The following is a 19,683-nucleotide window of genomic DNA, read 5'->3' on the forward strand; positions in this document are numbered from 1 at the left end:
GCATGCAGACCTTTAAGAAATGAATAATCGTTTTGTCCAGAGCCTCGTTCCCATCCGGAATTCACGGTGGCTCACCATGACAAATCCAATTCCCGTTCCCGCCTTCACTTGTCGGCTCATCGCCTCCTGTTCTGCCAAGATGAGGCCTCTTTCAGTTTGGATGGGACACATCTCACTTTCAGTCTCGGGAGCCTCCAATCTGATGGCATCAGCATTGATTTCCCCGACTTCCATTTTTCCCCTTACCCCTTCCACATCTTCTTCTTTCGCACTGTGGTCATTTACCTCTTCTCTTGACCAGCCTCTTAACATACACCCTCCTCCCCGGCGGCCCTGCTCCTTCCCTTTATCCCAATATCCACACTCTTCCACTACCATATTCCTTCTTCTCTAACCCTTTGCCTTCTCCACTTACTACTTCCCAGCCATTTATTTCTCCTCCAACCCCGTCCACCTGACCAACTATCACCGTCTAGCTTGTCATCCCCTCCCTCACCCAGCCTTCTTATTCAGCCATCTCCACCCCCCCCCACAAGCCTGCTGAACCGTCGCGGCCTGAAACGCCAACTGTTTGTTCATTTCCATGGATCCTGCGGATCTGCGGAACTCCCCCACTATTTTGTATGTGCATCAAGTTGAGGCGATCCCTCACATGGTTCGCACCGCTATGACGCAAACATGCTTAATAAATCGTACACATGACCCTCGAATTGGTGCAAATGCTGATACCGACAGAGCATCTGCATTCATTACATTTGTGCCAACAATGACAATTGTTTTGCAGATGCAAGGAATTGCTAGCGTTGTTGACAGTGAGGTAGACGGTCCTATTGACTTGCTTGAATATCTGACATAACCTCCATTGGAAATATAGCACTATATTGTAAATTCTCATTGTTTTTACCTGTGCTGTCTCCGGACATATGATGTCGCATTGTATCATGTTTTTCCCCACTTCCTGACGTGCCAATGAATGGTCTGAACCGAAAGCCACACGAGAAGAGGCTTTCACTGTGTATGGAATCTCCTCGCAGTAATTAGACAATAGGTTGCCCGTTACGGAATGAAATTGATCAGTCTGTTAAATTGTCCGCGACGGGCAGACAGAGGTCAGTATTGAAGGACGTAGTGATTACCTTCCACGGATGAGTAGGGCTGGGATTTTCACAAAGAGTGACAGGGAAGAGGGTGTTGATGTAGAGACAGACAACGAAATGGAAATTCAACATCAGTGAAGGCGGGGATGCGGATTGATAATATGGAGTTGAACACATTGGAAATATCTGCCTTCACTGACGCGAAAGGTCCCGATGCAATGATACACAATATTGGTCAGATTCGAGTTTCTGCTCCCCTTCAGTAAAGGATGTGATTGCAGTGGTTACTCCAAGGAATTCCCGAACATGGAATATTTCAGATATCAGTGGAGAATCTGTCATTTTCCAATCGAATTGGAGGTGGAATCGTTGCTTCGCACAGAAGTTTAATAATACTGAGCGGCTTCCATGTGTTCGTCAGTGAAACCGTTTCAACATGTCAGGCGCATCCAATAAGGAGGGAATAGGTATAATGGAAATGTCAGTTTTAGCGTAAATTAGCGAAAGCGGTTGACTTGCCTGTTTCATTCTTGTGTAAGCAATTGACACAGCGATTTAGTTTCATATTTGCCGAGAGAGAGAGAGAGAGAGAGAGAGAGAGAGAGAGAGAGAGAGAGAGAGAGAGAGAGAGAGAGAGAGGGAGAGAGAGAGAGAGAGAGAGAGAGAGAGAGAGAGAGAGAGAGAGAGAGAGAGAGAGAGAGAGAGAGAGAGAACTCGTTCTACGGAATACGTGTATGGTTACGTGGTTCATCCTGAGCATCCGGCCTCATCACACATTAATTCTTCTTCCACTGATGTTCGGACTTTTTTCTCTGACTGCGGCCTTCTCCACTGTCTTCGTGAGACAGAGCAGCATACATGAGAAGAGCGGCATTTCCTCAACCAATATGGATGCCTTGCAAAGATCGGGAATGAGCTATTATTCTATTTCTTACACCGACTGAACTGCCCTCTCGTTGTTTCCATGCTGATGTTCATGACCCTTCCTCGCCCCGGTACTAAATAGTTCTAAAGACGGCCAATACTTCACGCTGCACGAAGGCTGAATAAAGCACCATGGTCTAACTTATCTTTCACCGTCCCATCATCTCCGTGTTGGAAATTGACACACTGACACTCTTGACCCTGTCCCGCGAGTCAGTGTAAACTGGTTTCTCTTTACACGCACCCAGTTCACCGGACGAGTTCGACAGGTCTTCGTTTCTACTTTAGACCTTGAAACGTCATCTGACAAAGCCAAAGGCACTGACCAAAACAGGCCGATCGATGGAAGGAAATGAAGTGGCGGAACTGGTTGAAGTTGTGTAATGGGAGGTGAATCTCCTTTAAAGAAGAGTTGAGCGAGCTCTTCGGAAATTAAACGCCCATGGTCGAAAGCGGCAGTGTTATAAATGTAGAGTAAATACCTGTGTGCACACCCACTAGGTTTCCCGAACCCTCCACGGGCAGTCAAAGGAGAGTAAATGGGAAACGGAGCCTCTGCTGTCTCGGCGTTTCTCTTGATCATGATGCAATCTTCAAGTTTCCAACTTGGGTTCATCCACTTCTGCGATGATTGGTCTCCTCAGAGATGTCGCTACCTGTACTCCAGAAATCCTCTAATCCTATTATTTTTCCTTATACTGGTCCAAATATTTAACACAATGTCCAAATGCAGATTGAAAAATGAAACAAAATGATCGCCCTGTGACGTCTTTACTTTTCCACCAGTTATGTGTGCTGAACAAACCAGATGGAAATGGGGTCCAGAGCTGCCCTCCCCCCCCCCCCCCCGCCCCCGGAACTATGCTGCTAATGAGAGAGAGAGATGAAGAACAGAGGTAGAGACATCTGCTACAGATAAGAGAGAGAGAGACGAATGATTTATGTATTATGGCTTCTTCACTGATGGAAAGGTAAACAATCTTTTGCTACAGGGACACTTCTTTGCTCGTTAACATTCTTGCTGAGACAGCAGGGAGTGGACTAGTTTGATGGACATGGTCATGTTAAGTTGATGGATGGCTGGTATCCCATCAGTGGGGATAAAAGATGGATCTGGGGAGACACCCTCAGACAGACCAGTGGACACTGAAAGAGTGTTGTGCACCCACAGGAAGGTGGGGCCCTGGAGGATCGGTTCAGGAGATCGGTCTGGAGCACGGTAGATGAAGGCAGACCGGTGGGGACTTATGTGTGTGTCCGCCCTTGCCTGGTTGACGAATCCATCACTGAAGAACGGTCTAGCCGAGAACGGAGGGGTCATAACCGAATGACCACATCAGTACAACGGAACAAGAAGACGACGGAAGGTTTGCCTGCTGCAGCTGCACATCTCTCGCTCGCTCTCTCTCTCCAACATTGCAACACAACAACAGCTACCTCAGCACGAACTGAACTGAACTCTATATTCTCCTATGACAATTTATTTACCCCTAGACTTTGATAGAGCTTGTTTTTTTTTTACTGTTGATTATTATTCCTACACCTGTTTTTATTATTACTAACCTGTTTTATATGTATATTTGAATTTTTGATACTGTATTGTTTAGTTTACTAATAATCACCTTTAGTTACAGTACCACCAGACTCCAACGTATCCTTCCATTTCTGCTGGTCTGTTAACCCAGTTACGGGGTACGTAACACACCCAATAATTTCTTCGAGAAGTTCAGATAAATACACAGATGGGTGAGTAACTGAGGGCTACGGACCAGATGAGAGTCAAAGAAACTATGCCGACGGCGCTGACCAGATGTACCACAGGGCCCTTTTTCTTACGTAGGGCTCCATGAGTCAAAACATAACACAACTTTTGATTTCGGAACTACCCACTGCAGCTCACTATGTTCACGGTTACAAATAGTCCGAATTCCTGTATTTCTGCGGATGAGTATTACTTCACATACTTTTCAGCATAGTGGCCCTGAACTGACCACTTCATCTCACTCAGTTGATTTGCTTACATCCTGCTCAAGCCTCTTGAAATGATCATCATACGAAGTAGAATCAAGATGAATCACCAACACAATTGGAAATTGGCGTGACTCCGCCATCTGAGCAGGCGACAAGGCAAGCCTAACAACACCGAGGGCCAAACTGTCCCAGGCCGTCGGAGAGGCAAAGCATGTACACGCCCAGCGAATCCACAGCTACTTTCGGGACAGCGGCAGCACAAGCTGGTGATGTCTCCCTCCCAGATGCGCTGAACAACTTCTACGCTCTGTTCGAAGCGGAAAATGACGTGGTGACGGGGAAGACCATTCCTCCTCCCAATGACCACGCGTTGTGTCTCACCGTGGCCGATGTGAGGAAAACTCTAGGCAGGGTCAACCCACAGAAGGCTGCTGGACCAGACAATATTCCTGACAGAGTGCCTAGAGGATGTGCAGACCAGCTGGCAGATGATCTCACTGACATCTTCAACATCTCCCTGAGCAGCGCCACCATTCCAACGTGCTTCAAGGCCGCCACCATCGTCCCCGTGCCAAAGAAGTCATCAGTGTCCCGCCTAAATGACTACCGTCCCTTTGCACTCACATCCATCATCATGAAGTGTTTCGAGAGGCTCGTCATGAGGCATATCAAGACCCTGCTGCCCCCCTCACTGGACCCCCTGCAGTTTGCGTACCGTCCCAACCGCTCAACAGATGACGCCATTGCCATCACCCTCCACCTGGACAAAAAAGACACATACGTTCGGATACTGTTCATAGACTTCAGTTCAGCATTCAACACAATCGTCCTTCAGAAACTGACTGGAAAGCTAAGCCTACTGGGCCTGAACACCTCACTCTGCAACTGGATCCTAGACTTCCTGACTGGGAGACCTCAGTCAGTCCGGATCCGGAGCAGCACTTCCAACACCATCACACTGAGCATGGGAGCCCTCCACGACTGTGTGCTCAGTCCACTGCTGTTCACTCTGCTGATTCACGACTGTGCTGCAACACACAGCTCGAACCACGTCATCAAGTTCGCCGATGACATGGCCGTGGTGGGTCTCATCAGCAAGAACGACGAGTCAGCTTACAAGCAGCGGCTAACGGACTGGTGCAGAGCCAACAACCTGTCTCTGAATGTGAACAAAACAAATAAATGGTGTTGACTGCAGGAAGGCACAGAGCGACCACTCCCCGCTGAACATCGACGGCTCCTCGGTAGAGATCGTTAAGAGCACCAAACCTCTTGGTGTTCACCTGGTGGGGAATCTCACCTCGTCCCTCAACACCAGCTCCATAGCAAAGAAAGCCCAGCAGCTTCTCTACTTTCTTCGAATTCTGAGAAAAGTCCATCTCCCGCCCCCCATCCAAATCACATTCTACAGGGGTTGTAGTGAGAACATCCTGAGCAGCTGCATCACTGCCTGGTTCGGAAATTGCATCGTCTCCGATCGCAAGATCCTGCAGCGGATAGTGAGGTCAGCTGAGAAGATCATCGGGGTCTCTCTTCCCTCCATTACAGACATTTACACTACACACTGCATCCGCAAAGCAAACAGCATTATGAAGGACCCCATGCACATCTCATACAATCTCTTCTCCCTCCTGCCGTCTGGGAAAAGGCTCCGCAGCATTCGGGCACTCACGACCAGGCTATGTAACAGTTTCTTGCCCCAAGCTATCGGACTCCTCAATACCCGAAACCTGGACTGACACCTTGCCCTATTGTCCTGTTTATTATTTATTGTAATGCCTGCACTGTTTTGTGCACTTTATGCAGCCCTGGGCAGGTTTGTAGTCTAGTGTAGTTGTTCCGTGTTTTTTTCTCTCTCTCTGTTGTTTTTTTACGTAGTTCAGTCTAATTTTTGTTCTGTCAAGTAACACAATGGTCCTCAAAAACGTTGTCTCATGTTTACTATGTACTGCACCAGCAGTTATCGTCGAAATGACAATAAATTGACTTGACTTGACTTGAATACAAAACCCCACCATGAGGCTTGCGACTGTAAAGCCTGCATACCTCGGCAGGTTTTTGCGATGCTGATGCTGCATTCCCGTCACCGATGTTCAGGAATCTCCTCAAACAGCGAAGTCCCGACCGCTCAACCTCTCTACAATTAAAACTTTAACAATTGAAAGCAAATTTATTTCCACCGTTTGCACGTCTTCGTCTCCATCCCGACTGCTGCTTGTCTCCTACCTACAGGCTGGCTTCCTTTAAATTCGGCAATTAATCTTGACCGGGATTCCGTCAGGCTCTGTCCAACTTTCTGGAACAGAATTCGACATGCTTCAGGGCTTATTCTTCAAATTTCACTGACGTGTAATCTTCTCACTTGATTCCACCTCCCTCACGCTTTCCACTATTAACCTCGACATGCCGACCTTTCACTTACACTTTCTATCCATCAGCACCTAAGTCCAAATTTGTTCGTTAAAAACCTGCCCTCGCACCTCCCTTCGAGTTATCAGAAAACTTGGAAACACACTCTAAGTCAAACAGAAATACAGACGACATCTCTGTTGGGTACTGGCCGAATTGAAGCGTGAAATCCATTCCCGAGGGCGATCGACGTAAGAGAGCGAGGAATGACACCAAGTTTGGACAATTTAAGAAACTGGCTAGATAGTAATGGGCCGTTGTCAGGGTCGTAGGGAAGGGATTGCCCGGCTCTGCTCGTTGCTCCGCGGGGTTCGCTCGTCTCTGTGCTGACCTGAGGCTGTGACTTGCATCCGGAGGATTTGCAGCGATGGCTGGCTTTGTGACCTTTACTTCTGAATAGTTTTCGTGCTTTTATTTTTGTGCGATATTTCTCTCTCCCTCTGCACACTGGGTGTGACAGTCCTCTTTTGTTTCAAAGAGTTTTATTAGGTTTCTTTGCTTCGTGGCTACCTGTACCGAGACGAATCCCAAGGCTGTATAAAGTCTGCACAATCTGACCATAAATGAAGGGACAGATGAAGAGAGAACGAAAGAGCGAAACTAATCGCCATTGCATATTGTGTCGACATTCACGCCAAACATTTTGGCCCAAGATATTATGGAGGCATTTTGTAGTGATCCTACGAGAAGCACAACATCTTCGAATGATTTTGAAAAAAATGGATACCTCATTCACTCTTTTAAAAGACAGAATATCAGCCTGTCAGCCCGAACTGAATTTTTGGGACAATATTGCAGTCCATTATTAAGGATGAAATTTCGCGGCCCATTCGAGGCCAAAGTCAGCACGGATTCCTCAAGGGGTAATCTAGCCTGACAAATCGCTTGGAGTTCTTTGAGGAATTAGCAGGCAGAATATACAAAGGAGAGTCACCGAATGGTGTTTACTTGGATTTTCAGAATATCATTGACACGATCCTGTTAATAAAGGTAAACGCCTCTCATAACATAGCAAAGATTCCGCCAAAGATAGACGGATCGCTGATTGGGTGGAAACAGTGAGAATAAAGGGGACTTTATATGTCGGTGACTAGTCTGTATTAGGGCCGCATCTTTTCATTTTATATGTCAGTAATCGGAATGATTTGCCTCCAAAGTTGCGGACAATCCAACATAGGTTGAATGGTAGGTGGTCCTGAGGAGGCAGAAAGTTTGCAGAGGACCCTGGTCAGATGAAGAGACTAGGCAATGGAGTGCCAGATGGTCCATACTGCACGGAATTGTAGGAAATGTACTTTGTAAACTAAAATGTCGAAGAGAAATCGGCAAAGATCAGATATAACAGGAGTTCGGAGACCTATTACGCATTCTCTAAAGGCTAATTGCCAGATGAGGCGGTAGTGAGGGAGGCAAATGCAATATCAACATTTATTTCCAGAGAACTACAAAATAATAATAAAAAAAACTAATGTGTAATGTTCAGCCTTTATAACGATTTGATGTGACTGCAGATGGAATATAGTGAACGATTTTGGTTCCTTACCTGAAGCGGATGTTTCAGAAACGAATGATCAGAGGACGGTCACAAGAATGATGCCTGGAAGAAAAGATTTACGTGTGAGGAATAGTTTAGGCCCCTGCGCCTTAGTCGCTGGAATTTGGAAGAATGAGTTGGGGATCTCATTGAAATCTATCGGGTATTGACAGGCTGAGTTAGAATGGAAATGGCGAGGATTTTCTTGTAGTGCTAGAGTCGCGGGCCAGCGGACACAACCTCAGATAAGGACATCCGTTTAGAAAAGGGACGAGAAGCAATCTCTAGCCAGAAAGTTATGGATTTGCGGAATTTATTGCCGCGGATAGCCGTGAAGGGCAAGTAATTGGGTATATTTAAAGCGGAGGCTGAGGTAGTTGACAGGTAATAAGGGTGTCGAATGTGACGAGGAGAAGTTAGGGGAGTAGGTTTGAAATGGATAACATGTATGACCACAATACCAAAAAAAAAAGGAAGAGAATTAAGCCCTCTGGCCCATCGAGTCTGCTCCGCCATTCAAACATGGCTGATCCTTCTTTCTCTCCTCATGAACTCCAGTCCCCATCCTTCTCCCCGTAACCTTTGATGCTATGTCCAATCAAAAACCTACCAATCTCTGCCCAAAGACCTGGCCATCACAGCCACATGTGGCAATGAATGCAACAATTTCACCACCCCTGGTTAAAGAAACATCGACACATCTTTGTTTTGAAAGGGCGCCCCTCTATCCTGACGGTCTGCCCTCTTGTCCTCGGCTCTCCCACCATGGGAATCACCCTTTCCCCATCTACGCTGTCTCGTCCTTTTAACATTAGAGTAGTTTCAATGAGAACCCCCTCTCATCCTTCTGAATTCCAGCCAGAACAGTCCCAGAGCCAACAATCATCCTTGTGAACGTACTAGCACATATTTTCTAACATGAGCGTCCCAAAACTCTTCACAATACTCAGACGTGATGGAGTGGCGGATATGGTGAGCCGAATAGCTTAATTTTGCTCCTATATCTTGAGGTATTGTGGCCAAATTTGATGATAAATATGATTTTGACTCACATAACCAACCGTCTGTGGTCCCTGTGACAAAAGTTGGAACTTGGAATTTTTAAAGTGACAGTTTCAAAGGTGGTCCCCCCGTTTAATATGTCACGACGAGGATGGGATTCGAACCCACGCGTGCAGAGCACAATGAATTAGCAGTCCATCGCCTTAACCTCTCGGCCACCTCGTCTGCTCTTCTCTCTCTTGTGCTCCGATATTCTGAATTTCTTCAGAGCATTAAAAACCTCTGCTTATGGTCCACACATGTGTGTTCAGATTCTATGTCGATTTGCTTTGCTCGCCGTGCTTACCAGAATTCATGGAGGTGGATAAGGACAGCTTAGAGAGATTTGTCGCAACCAAAGGAAACATGCAAATAGCTAATGTCCGCAACTTAGACGCTGTGGACGTGCAGTGGCATAAGTATCGATTCCATGCTCTGTAACTCAGAGAAACCGTGAATATTTTGAGTTGTAAAATGAACATAGAACATAGAATAGTACAACACATTACAGGCCCTTCGGCCCACAATGTTGTGCCGACCCTCAAACCCTGCCTCCCAAATAACCCCCACCTTAAATTCCTCCATATATCTGTCTAGTAGTCTCTTAAACTTCACTAGTGCATCTAAATAAGATACATTTATGTTGAATTTTTTAAAAAAATAATAGTTTTTTTTATCATTTTGTTCGATTTCAGGTAAACAGATATCATAGGAATTTGCCATCTGGTTGGAGAATGATGATTTTCCTTGTATTGGGCAAATGCAATAACCCGATGACTACCGCATTAGGACGCGCTGAAGAGCTCGTTCGAGTTTGCGCAGCCGCAGATACGAACACCCTGACGCTTACCCGATACAACCGCATGGCCGCCCGGTCCCGGAATACCAAACCAAGGGCTGAATTACCTAAAAACAGATCGTGTTCACTCTATCAATAATGTATTGACTGTGGTGGACTATTGTCACTGATTCCAATCCCAGAATATAACGCCGCTGCAAAAGACAGTGCCGTGTGCCTTTGACAATTCCTTTCTGTGTGACAGAAATGGAATATTGAACAGCCCAAAGCAGGAATGCATGGAGAGATATTGACACACAAATGGTCGAATTTTCGCCTGGGATGAAATCACTGCATGCGAGTACTTTTAGCTCGGTCAGGAAATCGTTTTACAGGTGTAAACTCCATGCTGCATTCCGCATGTTCCCCATTTTCCCCATTGGCCTTTCTCACAGAATATGGCCGTGTGGCCTGATGGATAAGGCGTCTGACTTCGGTGCTAGACTGGTGGAAGTCAACAGAAGATTGCAGCTTCGAGTCCTACCACGGTCGTTTTGCCAAACTGGCGGTTTCGGTTCCATTCTGTCTCTCACTCCCTGCAGTATGGTTGTCTCAATTCTGTGTGGGAATTAATCGGAGTACTCCACCCTCGGGGAAAACGCAATGCCTCGTCTTCGTTGTACGCAACATAGAATATTATGTGTCTAGTCTGTGAAGTATTTCTGCAGACACTTTCATAAACAATTTGCTGGAGCTTCTCAGACGTTCAGGAGGAGCTGCTGCTGGGAAGGTGAAGTTTATTTCACATTCAGCTCCGTCTCCGAGCAGATCTAATCGGCAAGACTTCACCACCCAGCACTGACGGTACATCCTCCTGGTTCCAGCCCTCCTGCTCTTCTCGGACACAGCACGCTGGTTATCTGCCTGTTGTAGTATGTCTTCATTACTAATTCCCGAGCAGACATCAACCGCCTCAACATCAGGAATCTTCACCGCTTCTCGAAACTTACACCCACTGAAATTACTGCCCTCCAATCTCTCAGCACCGGTCCCAAAGTTACCATCCAATCTGCGGACAAAGTGCTGCTGTTGTAGAGTGACGGACTGACCTCTACCTGGCTGAGACTAGGCGGTAACTTTCACACACATCATGATGCCTACACCTCGAAGAATCCCGACTCCGGATCATCAGAGAACTGGGATGTGGGTAGAATAGAGATCACTGAAGTTTCTGGGAACAGTTTTGAAGGTGCAGGATAGATATGTCCCACAGAGGAAGAGGTTCTCAAATGGCATGGGTAGGTAACATTGGAAGACTGCATAAATGCAAAGGAAAGGGCATAAAAGGTACCAACATAAAAGGATCAACGATTAGGACGTATTTAAAATTCAACAAAAGACAAGCAAAAAAGCTTTAAGAAGGGAAAAGATTAAATGTGAGGACAGAATGGCCAATAATATTATGCAGTACCCTTTTCATTTATATAAAGATTGAAAGAGAGGAGAGAGTTCATATTAGACCACTGAGGTTGTAATAGGGGACACGGAAATGGTAGACAAGCTTAATCGGTACTTTGCATCTGTCATCACTGTGGAAGACACTAGCTGTGTGCCAGAGGTCTGTGAGTGTTAGGGAGCAGGAGTGAGTGCCATTGCTATTATAAAGAAAAACCTGCTAAGGAAACTCAAAGGTCTTAAATGTGGATGAGTCGACTGAACCAGATGGACTACATCCCAGAGTCCTGAGAGAGGTTGCTGAAGAGCTGACTGATGCATTGGGCATGATCTTTCAAGAATTACTTGATTTTGGCATGATACCAGAGGACTGGAAGATTGCAAATATCTCTGCACTATTTTAGCAGCGAGGATGTCAAATGAAAGAAAATTATAGGCCAATTAGCCTCGCCTTAGTGGTTGGGAAATTTCTGGATTCGATTATTACGTATGAGGTTTCGATGTACTTGGAGACCAATGATGAAATAAGTCCATCTTTCTGTGAAGGGAAACCTTGACGGAAAAATCTGTTCGAGCTCTTCAAATAGGGTGCACAATAGATGTCACTTACTTGGATTTTCAGAAGGCGTTTGATAAGGTGCCACACATGAGGCTGCTTAAAAAAGATAAAATCCTATGGCGTTACAGGAAATATGCTGCAATCGATAGCGAAATGGCTGACAGGCAGGAGGCAGCGAGTAGGAATAAAAGGACCTTTTCTGGTTGGCAGCCTGTGACTAGTGGTGTTTCTAAGGGGTCAGAATTGGGACCGCTATTTTTCACATTGTGTCATTGCTTTAGATAACGGAATTGATGGATTTGTGGTAAAATTTGCGGATGATACAACCACAGGTTGAGGGGTAAGCAGTGCCGAGGAAGCAATGTAATTGCAACAGGGTTTAGACAAATTGGTAGAATAGTCAACAAAGTGCCGGATGGACTACAGTATAGGGAAATGTTCGATAATGCATTGTGATAAAAATGAATAATAGTGGGGACATTTACGTAAATTGGGAGAAGTTTCAAACATCAGAGGTGCAGAGGGACTTAGGAGTCCTCGTGCAAGACTCCCAGAAGGTTAGTTTTCACATTGAGACTGTGGTAAATGCAATCTTATCATTGATTTCAAAAGGAATAGAATATAAAGGCAAGGAGATAATGCCGAGCCTTTACAAGACACCAGTAAGGCCGCATTTGTAGTACTGTCAACATTGTTGGGCCCCATATCTCAGAGTTTAACGGGGGTGATTTCATGAATAAAGGGGTTATCATAGCAGCAGCGTTTGTGCGCTTTGAGTTTGTACTCATTGGAATTTAGTAAAATGTTGGGGGATCTCATTGAAACCGACAGAATATTGAAAGGAGGAGATAGGTGGGATGTGAAATGGATGTTTCCTGTGGCGTGGTATCCAAACTTGAAGGGAACGGACTCCAAATTGAGGGACAACCCTTTAGCACGGAGGTAAGAAGGAATTTGCAAGCGTTGATTTTTTTAATATTTTTTTTTTGCCAGACAATAGTGAATCTTTGGAGTACTCTGCCACAGACTGCGATGGAATATATTTTAGGTCGAAGTTGACATTTTCCTCATTGGTCAGGACATCTAAAGATATGGCGAAAAGGCAGGTGTATGGTGTTCAGCGTGATCCAGGATTAGCCATGACAGAATAGCGGAGCAGACTCGAAAGGCTGAATAGCCTTTTTCCTCTCCTATGTCTTATGCTCTAAGGGTCTCAGCGACGGGTCCAGGAGTTTCTGACAGTACGCGCACGTCCATGGATGCTCCCGGGCTATTGCCCCCCCCCCCAACATTTTGTGCGTGTTTCACAACTTTCCGCCACTTCATTCGATCAATACTAGACAATTATGCAGCAATTTAGAATGCTCTCGACATCTGTAGAAATCTGCTAGTCCTTGGTGACATACAAAAATCTCCTCAAATTCCTGATGAGATATAGGTGCTTTGTGTTTTTGTTGCAACTGTATCGATATGTTGGGCGCTGGATAAATTGTCAGAGATGTTGCTAAGCAGGAACTTGAGGTTGCTCACCTGTATAAAGCCTCAGCATCATATCTCTGCAAGACCTCTTGAAAAGAATGCTAACATTGCATTTGCCCTTCTTACCTCCGACTCAACCTGCAAGTTAACCTTCAGGGTGCTCTGCAGAAAGACTCCCAAATTTCTTTGCATTTCAGAATTTTGGATTTTCTCCCCGTTTAGAAAACAGTCTGCACATTTATTTCTACTACCAAAGTGCACGGCCGTGCATTTTCCAAAATTGTATTTCATTTGCTATTTTCTTGCCAATTCCCCTAATCTTTCTAAGTCCTACTGCAGCCTACCTTTTTCCTGAACACCACCTGCCCATCCACCAATCCTCGTATCATCCGCAAGCTTGACAACAAAGCCAACTATTCCATCATCTAAATCATTGGTGCACAGCATTAAAAGAAGTGGTCCCAACACCGACCCTTGCTGAACACGGATAGGCCCTAGCAGCCAACCAGACAAGGATATTTTTATACTCAGTCGATGCTGTGGAGAACAGTACCCAGGATGGACATTACTTAGTTTTGAACTTTCCACCTAGCCGCAGTCGGGTGTCTTGAGAGAGTAGAGCTGTGGGATGAGTAGAGCTCCACGATAGGATGGGGTGGTGAACCGTGTTGCCGGTTGGGTAGGTCGAGCAGTGTCTCGGTAGTGAGGGTGAGGTACGATCATTCGCGGTGATCGGAAAGAGAGAGTTGTGTGGTAGTGTGTCACGAAAATGAAGTGGTGTGATGGGTGGTGAGACCCTGGGATCAGGAAGGGAGAGCTGTGGGACGTGGATGTCACAGTCAATGAAGAGAAGTGATGGGCCGGCAATGAAGAGATGGGCAGACGGTGCTGGGGGATCGGTGTAACAAGCTGATTCTCGGACAATTATCTTCAGGAAAGCCTAATAGTTGGAGAAGTGGCTACCATTCCGGAACTCGTTTACCCAAATAGATACCAAAGTGCTCTTTCCGGTATGATAAACATTTTTAGAACGGAAGCGGTTGACACGTCGTTGGTCCATTTCTCATCCAAGGGTAGGCGGACATTTTTGGATTTGTTAACCTGTTTTGTCGATTGTTGCCTCAATGATAAGAACATATTGATGGCCCTTCTTCCACCTAATTTCATTCAAATGGCTGACTATCGCTATATGCATTTCTCTTTGTTCTGATGCTTTCGCCGGGCAGTTTCCCGCTGTCTCGGGTATGTAGTCTGTTTTTCCGAAGGTAATGTCTGGAGTGATAACTATTCTGTGTCAGTCTACTCACCCTATCCTTAGCCTGTGATTACGGACCCGAAACTACGATATACCCGACTTTACTAATTATGTGGAGATCACAAAAGAAAAGGTCACCTCCGGTTGCAGAAATTAAGCCATCAACAGAGACTGTTGGGATTTCAACGCTCTGCAAAGGAAAACAAATGTTCCTGAAAGAAATACCCCATAGTCTCGATCCTGATTCGTAACCGGTGATTATCCTTTAACTGAGCATGTGGGAGGCGCAGACTGGGATGAGCAGTGACATCGGCGGTTTGCAACTCTCACAGGTCATACCCACACTCACGAACAACCTGAACCAGGCCTGGAATGCTCAGCGAGTGGGGGAAGATGGGAAATACGGACGGGAACCACAGAGTCCGTTTTGACCTTATTTTATGGTTGTAAACATTTTCTGGCAGGACATCTTTGTATATTTCGCAAGTTATTTCCGTGATATCCCGTTACAACCCCCGAAGAGATGTCCTTTGTTTTATAAATCTTAAGTGCTGAACTTGATCTCAACTTGTTTAATGGGCTCAGCCTCGTGACTGATTGAAAATGGAATGAATTCAGCTACAACATTTCTCGGAACAGAAGAGCCCTATTCTTCTGAACTCCAAACAAATCCTTTAATTGCGTTCTAAAAAATCACTTTTCTTAACGCTTCTAGTCGCAGAGAACTTGATGAGTAAACATATCCTTAACTGCCACTTACCTTGTTGGAGTGTATTTGAGAGGGTACAGTACAGAAATTTATGGTGATGGTAGTAGGTACATTGACATTATTTAAATGTTACTTGGACGGTTACATGGATAGGAAGTTTTTCGAGGAACATGGAACAAACGCGGGCAAATCGGATGAGCTTAGAGGGTATCATGTTCGGCATTGAGCGTTTGGGAAGAAGGGCCGGTTTCTGTGCTCGATGGCTTTGTTTAATGACTGCTGAATGTGATTAGTTTATTGTAGCTCACACGTGACAAGACCATGATTAACGATTCACCGGAGAAAGTATGAGGTACAACGTCTCAGTAAATTAAATATCAACGGATGACTATGTCACCACATAAAGTCAAGTCAAGTCACTTTTATTGTTATTTGGACCGTACCTGCTGGTACAGTACATAGTAAAAATGAGACAACGTTTTTCAGGACCATGCTGTTGCATGACAGAGTATAAAAACTAGACTGAACTACGTAAAAAAACAACACAGCGAAAGCTACACTAGACTACAGACCTACACAGGACTGCATAAAGTGCACAAAACAGTGCAGGCATTACAATAAATAATAAACAGGACAATAGGGCAAGGCGTCAGTCCAGGCTCGGGGTATTGAGGAGTTTGATAGCTTGGGGGAAGACACTGTTACATAGTCTGGTCGTGAGAGCCCGAGTGCTTCAGAGCCTTTTCCCAGACGGCAAGAGGAAGAAAAGATGGTATGAGGAGTGCCATATAATACTCCATATAATGGTATACTGAGGATCCTTCATAATACTGTTTCCTTTGCGCATGCAGCGTGTAGTGTAAATGTCCGTGATGGCGGGAAGAGAGACCCCGATGATCTTCTCATCTGACCTCACTATCCGCTGCAGGGTCTTGCGATCCGAGATGGAGCAATTAAAATAATCAATTAAATTCATCTTCTTGCAGGCATTCAGAGCAGAGAAAAAGAAGGTACAATAGTTGATAATACTACTTAAAAGAATGGCGGATAGCAACCAATTTGCAGAATGAGTAAATAAGTAGATGGATAGATAAATCAATGAATAAATGAATGAATGAATAAATACGCAAATAATAACAAAATAAATAGATAAGTAAATAAACAAACAAATAAAACAAATAAATAGGCACATTAATCAATCAGTTAATTAATTAATTAATAGGCAGCATTAAGGTTCATAGAGAAGTACAACAGTACAGAATATTTGGCCCATACAATCCATACTGAATTAATTCAAAATGCCTCCTCTCAACGACCCGTGCACCTGTTCACATAAGAACATAAGGAATAGGAGTACGGGTTGGCCATCCGGCCCATCTAGCCTGCACCGCCATTCAATAAGTTCATGTTGGATCTATCCGTAATCTCTGCTCTATCTACCTGCCTTATCCGCATAACCCTTAATTCTCCTACTGTGTTCAAATCCTTCAAACTGTATCTGATATATTTTTAGTGAAGAAGCCTCAACTGCTTCCCTGGGCAAAGAATTTCACAGATTCACCTCTCTGTGCGAAAAACAATTTTCCTCATCTCTGCCCAAAATTTTCTCCCCTGAATCTTGAGGCAATGTCCCCTAGTTCTAGTCTCACCTACCCATGGAAACAACTTTCCTACTTCCACCTTATATATCCCTTTCAAACTTTTGCATGTTTCTATAAGATCCCCTCTCATTTGTCTCGATTCCAGAGGGTATAGTCCCAGGCGACTCAACCTCTCCTCGTAGGTTAACCTCTTCATCTCTGGAATCAACCTGGTGAACCTCCTCTGCACTGCCTCCAAAGTCAGTATATCCTTCTTGAAGTATGGAGACCAGAACTGCACACAGTACTCGAGGTGCGTCTGACTCGTGTCTTATAAATGCTCAGCATTATCTCCTTGCTTTTATGTTATATTCCCCTTGAAATAAAGTGTTTCAACAGTGGCTGACTAGGGATGTCAAAGCTAATGTAAAAGTAAAAGAAAGGGCATTCAAAAAAACAAAATATAGCGGTAAGGTAGAGGGCCAGGAAGCTTTTAAAACCTATAGAGAGCCACTAAAAGTATCATTAGAAGGGAAACCATAAAGAATGAAAGAAAGCTAGCAAACAATATCAAAGTGAATAGTGAAAGTTATTCCAAGTATTCTGAAAATAAAAGAGAAATGAGAGTTGATTTGGACCGTTAGAAATCGAGGCAGACTAAATAATAATGGGGACAAAGGAATGGCAGATGAAGCAAATGAGCAATACGCATGAGTCTTCACTATGGAAGACACTGGCAGTGTGCTAGATATTGTAGTGGTTGAAGAAGGAGAAGTGAGTGCAGTTACTATTACTAGGGAGAAAGTGCTCAAGAAATTAAATACCGAAAGGTATATTAGTCACCCGGACTTGATGAACTTCTGAGCTTCTAAGCTTCTGAAAGATGTAGCGTTGGGGATTGCGAAAGCATTATCTAAATTATTAGACTTTGGCATGGTGCTAGAGGACAGCAAAATTGGAAATGTCACTTGACTCTTTGACGAAGTGGGCAGGAGGCAGCAGAAATTAAATTATAGACCAGTTTCCCTGACCTCACTTGTTGGGAAGAAGTTGGATTCAGTAGTAAAGATAACGTTATGGATCATTTGGTGACACAGAACAAGATAAGACCTTTTCCCTTACGGGAAAATCTTGCCAGAGGAAACTGTTGGAATTATTTGTGGAGGTTACAAGTAGGATTGATAACGGGAATGCAGTGGATGATGTATATATGGACTTTCAGAAGTCCTTGACAAGATGCCACACATGAAGCTGCTAACCAATTTAAGAGCCCATGATATTAGAGGAAATGTACCAAGTTGGTTAGATCATTGGCTGATTGGTAGGAGGCAGCGAGTGAGAACACAAGGATCTTTGTCTGGTTGGCTGCCAGTGACTAGTTCTTTTCCGCAGGGGTCTATGTTGGGACCGCTTCTTTTTAAGCTATATATCAATAATTTGATGATCGAATAGATGGTTTTCTTGTCAAGTTTTCAGATGATACGACGATTGGTGCAGGGGCAGGTCGGTTTGAGGAAAGTGGTAGGCTGCAGAATGACATAGACAGATTAGGAGAATGGGCAGAAGAGTGGTAAATGAAATACAATGTGGGAGAATTCATGCTCACGCACCTTGGTAGTGAATACAAAAGTGCAGGCTATTTTTCGGAATAGGAAGAACATCCAGAACTCTGAGATGCAAAGGAATTTGAACTGCTTGTGCAGAACACCTTGAAGATTAACTTGTAGTTGAGTCGGTGGTGAAGAAGGCAAATGGAATGTTCGCAATCATTTCCAGGTGAGTTGAGATTAAGAGAATGAATGTGCTGCTGAGGCTCACAGTGATGAGACAGTTTTCGGTTCATTTTCTAAGTACAGATGTGCTAAGTGTCCAGAGGCCTTTCACAAGTATGGATTCGGGAGTGGAAGTGTTGTCATTTGAGGAACGTTTTATGATCCTAGGTCTATACACGTCTGCCTTTGGAACAATGGCGGGGGGGGGGGGGGATGGATCTAATTGAAACCTTCGACTGTTGAAAAGCCTTGACAGTGTAGATGTGGAAACGATGTTTCCCATGGTCGAGGAGTCTAGGACAAGAGGGAACAATCTTATACAGAAGGACGTCCATTTGGTAAAGAGATGCCGAGAAATCTTTTTACCACCGGTGGCTGTGGGGGCCAAGTCGTTTGGTATATTTAAATCAGATATTGATGAGTTCTTGATTCGACACAGCATCAAAGCTTACGGGAATAAGGCCGCAGAATGGAGTTCAGCGATGATTGAATGGTGGAACATAATCGATGGGTCAAATGGCCTATTTCTGATCCTTTGCCTTATGTTGAGATTGCGTTTGTGTTCTTTCCCACTATTTCAACCTGTAAATTAATCTCCTGGGAGTTTGGCATCAGGTCCCTCCATTTCCTCTGCACCTCTGATGTTTGCACCTTCTCCTCTTTTAGATAATGGTGCGCACTATTGTTCCATTCACAAAAAAATGCGTTTTCATGTATTTATTAACTCTGTATTGTATCTGCCACATATTTGTCCATTCTCCCAATTTGTCTAAGTCTTGCTGCAATTGCATTGCTTCCTCAGCACTACCTACCACTCCACCTATCGTCGTATCATCCACAAACTTTGCCACAACGCCATCAATTCCATTGTCTAAATCACTGACAGACAAAGTGCAGAACACCACCAGACACCGGCAGGCAACCAGAAAAGGCCTATTTTATTCCCACTCGCTTCCACCCACTTCCTACAGCCATTCTGCTAGCCATGCTGGTATCTTTCCTATAACGCCATACGATTTTATATTGCTAAGCAGCCTCATGTGTGGCATCTTATCAAATGGCATGCCCTGGGTCCTGGGGTCCCTAATAATGAACGCTGCCTTTCTGAGAGACCACTCCT

At 44.7% G+C, this 19,683-nt stretch overlaps 1 protein-coding gene and 1 non-coding gene across 2 annotated transcripts in view; both read right to left on the reverse strand.

Moving 5' to 3' along the window:
- Positions 1–19,683, reverse strand: part of LOC140722432 (uncharacterized) — a 358,127-nt gene that overhangs the window by 233,869 nt on the left and 104,575 nt on the right. The gene's annotated exons all lie outside the window — the stretch shown is intronic.
- On the reverse strand, positions 9,081–9,162 carry trnas-gcu (transfer RNA serine (anticodon GCU)). Its single transcript has one exon. It is a non-coding gene; the product is annotated as a tRNA-Ser (tRNA).

This window comes from Hemitrygon akajei, unplaced genomic scaffold (genome assembly GCF_048418815.1).
Source record: "Hemitrygon akajei unplaced genomic scaffold, sHemAka1.3 Scf000077, whole genome shotgun sequence".
NCBI classification, from domain to species: domain Eukaryota; kingdom Metazoa; phylum Chordata; class Chondrichthyes; order Myliobatiformes; family Dasyatidae; genus Hemitrygon; species Hemitrygon akajei.